The following is a 4,391-nucleotide window of genomic DNA, read 5'->3' as shown; positions in this document are numbered from 1 at the left end:
GCATGGATTAGAAGCTAACTCGCTTGTTTCGCTTCCAGTTAAAGCTAAATCATTTATATCGCAAGTATTTGAATGTAAGTCATTTGTTTCGCATGGATTAGAAGCTAAACCTTCTACTTCGCATTGATTTGAAGCTAAATCATGTGTTTCGAATGACTGTGAAGCTAACTCGTTTGTTTCGCATGCATTTGAAGATATATCGTTTATATCGCAAGTATTTGAAGCTAAATCATTTGTGGCGCATGGATTTGAAGCTAAATCTTCTACCTCGCATTGATTTGAGGCTAAATCATGTGTTTCGAATTAATGTGAAGCTAACTCGTTTGTTTCGCTTGGATTAGAAGCTAACTCGCTTGTTTCGCTTCCAGTTAAAGCTAAATCATTTATATCGCAAGTATTTGAAGGTAAATCATTTGTTTCGCATGGATTTGAAGCTAAATCTTCTACCTCGCATTGATTTGAGGCTAAATCATGTGTTTCGAATTAATGTGAAGCTAACTCGTTTGTTTCGCATGGATTAGAACCTAACTCGCTTGTTTCGCTTCCAGTTAAAGCTAAATCATTTATATCGCAAGTATTTGAAGGTAAATCATTTGTTTCGCATGGATTTGAAGCTAAACCTTCTACTTCGCATTGATTTGAAGCTAAATCATGTGTGTCGAATGACTGTGAAGCTATCTCGTTTGTTTCGCATGCATTTGAAGATATATCGTTTGTATCCCAAGTATTTGAAGCAAAATCATTTGTTTGTCTTGGATTTGAAGCAAAATCTTCTATTTCGCATTGATTTGAAGCTAAATCATGTGTTTCGAATGACTGTGAAGCTAACTCGTTTGTTTCGCATGAATTTGAAGCTATATCGTTTATATCGCAAGTATTTGAAACTAAATCATTTGTTTCGCAAGAGTTTGAAACTAAAACTTGTACTCCGCATTGATTTAAATCTAAATCTCTTTTTTCGCATGGATTTGAATCTAACTTGTTTGTTTCGCATGCATTTGAATCTAAATCATTTATATCGCAAGTATTTGAAGCAAAACCATTTGTTTCGCTTGGATTTGAAGCTAATTCTTCTACTTCGCATTGATTTGATGCTAAATCATGTGTTTCGAATGAATGTGAAGCCAACTCGTTTGTTTCGCATGCAGTTGAAGTTATATCGTTTATATCGCAAGTACTTGAAGCTAAATCATTTGTTTCGCATGGATTTGAAGCTAACTCGCATGTCTCGCTTCCAGTTGGTGCTAAGTCATTTATATCGCTAGTACTTGAAGCTAAATCATTTGTTTCGCATCGATTTGAAGCTAAACCTTCTACTTCGCATTGCTTGGAAGATAAATCATGTATTTCGCGTGGATTTGAATCTAACTCGATTGATTCGCTTCCAGTTGAAGCTAAACCATTTATATCTCAAGTATTTGAAGCTAAATCGTTTGTTTCGCATGGATTTGAAGCTCAATCTTCTACTTCGCATTGATTTGAAGCTAAATCGTGTGTTTCGAATGAATGTGAATCTAACTCGTTTTTTCGCACGCATTTGAAGCTATATCGTTTATATCGCAAGTATTTGAAGCTAAATCATTCGTTCCGCATGAATTAGAAGCTAACTCGCTTGTTCCGCTTCCAGTTAAAGCTATATCGTTTATATCGCAAGTATTTGAAGCTAAATCATTTGATTCGCTTGGATTTGAAGCTAAATCTTCTACTTCGCATTGATTTGAAGCTAAATCATGTGTTTCGAATGATTGTGAATCTAAGTTGTTTGTTTCGCATGCAGTTGAATCTAATCCATTTATATCGCAAGTATTGGAAGCTAAATCATTTGTTTCGCATGGATTTGAAGCCAAAGCTTTTACGTCGCATTGATTTGTAGCTAAATCATGTGTTTTCGCATGAATGTGAAGCTAACTCGTTTATCTCGCTTCCAGTTGAAGCTAAATCATTTATATCGCAAGTACTTGAAGCTAAATCATTTGTTTCGCATGGATTTGAATCTAACTTGTTTGTTTCGCATGCAGTTGAATCTAAATAACTTATATCGCAAGTATTTGAAGCAAAATCATTTGTTTCGCTTGGATTTGAAGCTAAACCTTCTACCTCGCACTGATTTGAAGCTTTGTCATGTGTTTCGCGTGGATTTAAAATCTAACTCGATTGTTTCGCATGCAGTTGAAGCTAAGTCATTTATATCGCAAGTATTTGAAGCAAAATCATTTGTTTAGCTTGGATTTGAAGCTAAATCTTCTACTCCGCATTGAATTGAAGCAAAATCATGTGTTTCAAATGAATGTGAATCTAAGTTGTTTGTTTCGCATGCAGTTGAATCTAAATCATTTATATCGCAAGTATTTGAAGCATAATCATTTGTTTCGCATGCATTTGAAGATATATCGTTTATATCGCAAGTATTTGAAGCTAAATCATTTGTGTCGCATGGATTTGAAGCTAAATCTTCTACTCGGCATTGATTTGAGGCTAAATCATGTGTTTCGAATTAATGTGAAGCTAACTCGTTTGTTTCGCATGGATTAGAAGCTAACTCGCTTGTTTCGCATCCAGTTAAAGCTAAATCATTTATATCGCAAGTATTTCAAGGTAAATCATTTGTTTCGCATGGATTTGAAGCTAAATCTTCTACCTCGCATTGATTTGAGGCTAAATCATGTGTTTCGAATTAATGTGAAGCTAACTCGTTTGTTTCGCATGGATTAGAAGCTAACTCGCTTGTTTTGCTTCCAGTTAAAGCTAAATTATTTATATCGCAAGTATTTGAAGGTAAATCATTTGTTTCGCAAGGATTTGAAGCTAAAACTTCTACTCCGCATTGATTTTAAATCTAAATCTCTTTTTTCGCATGGATTTGAATCTAACTTGTTTGTTTCGCATGCAGTTGAATCTAAATCATTTATATCGCAAGTATTTGACGCAAAATCATTTGTTTCGCTTGGATTTGAAGCTAAATCTTCTACTTCGCACTGATTTGAAGCTAAATCATGTGTTTCGAATGAATGTGTATCTAAGTTGTTTGTTTCGCATGCAGTTGAATCTAAATCATTTATATCGCTAGTATTTGAAGCTAAATCATTTGTTTCGCATGGATTTGAAGCCAAAGCTTTTACCTCGCATTGATTTGAAGCTAAATCATGTGTTTCGAATGACTGTGAAGCTAACTCGTTTGTTTCGCATTTATTTGAAGCTAAAACTTCTACTCGGCATTGATTTGAATATAAATCTCGTGTTTTGCATGGATTTGAATCTAACTTGTTTGTTTCGCATGCAGTTGAATCTAAATCATTTATATCGCAAGTATTTGAAGCAAAATCATTTGTTTGTCTTGGATTTGAAGCTAAACCTTCTATTTCGCATTGGTTTGAAGCTAAATCATGTGTTTCGAATGAATGTGAAGCTAACTCGTTTGTTTCGCATGCATTTGAAGCTATATCGTTTATATCGCAAGTACTTGACGCCAAATCATTTGTTTCGCATGGATTTGAAGCTAACTCGCATGTTTCGTTTCCAGTTGGTGCTAAATCATTTATATCGCTAGTTTTTTAAACTAAATCATTTGTTTCGCATGGATTTGAAGCTAAACCTTCTTCTTCGCATTGGTTTGAAGATAAATCATGTGTTTCGAATGACTGTGAAGCTAACTCGTTTGTTTCGCATGCATTTGAATCTATATCGTTTATATCGCAAGTATTTGAAGGCAAATCATTTGTTTCGCAAGGATTTGAAGCTAGAACTTCTACTCCGCATTGATTTAAATCTAAGTCTCTTTTCTCGCATTGATTTGAATCTAACTTGTTTGTTTCGCATGCAGTTGAATCTTAATCATTTATATCGCAAGTATTTGAAGCAAAACCATTTGTTTCGCTTGGATTTGAAGCTAATTCTTCTACTTCGCATTGATTTGATGCTAAATCGTGTGTTTCGTTTGAATGTGAAGCTAACTCGTTTTTTCGCATGCATTTGAAGCTATATCGTTTATATCGCAAGTATTTGAAGCTAAATCACTTGTTTCGCATGGTTTTGAAGCTAACTCGCTTGTTCCGCTTCCAGTTAAAGCTATATCGTCTATACCGCAAGTATTTGAAGCAAAATCATTTGTTTGTCTTGGATTTGAAGCTAAACCTTCTTCCTCGCATTGATTTGAAGCTAAATCATGTGTTTCGATTGAATGTGAATCTAACTAGTTTCTTTCGCTTGGATTTGAAGCTAAACCTTCTATTTCGCATTGATTTGAAGCTAAATCATGTGTTTCGAATGAATGTGAAGCTAACTCGTTTGTTTCGCATGCATTTGAAGCTATATCGTTTATATCGCAAGTACTTGAAGCCAAATCATTTGTTTCGCATGGATTTGAAGCTAACTCGCATGTTTCGCTTCCAGTT

The sequence above is a fragment of the Megalopta genalis genome, unplaced genomic scaffold (assembly GCF_051020955.1).
Source record: "Megalopta genalis isolate 19385.01 unplaced genomic scaffold, iyMegGena1_principal scaffold0080, whole genome shotgun sequence".
In the NCBI taxonomy this organism is placed as follows: Eukaryota; Metazoa; Arthropoda; class Insecta; order Hymenoptera; family Halictidae; genus Megalopta; species Megalopta genalis.
The sequence above is the reverse complement of the archived record's forward strand: the minus strand, read 5'-3'. Positions refer to the sequence as shown.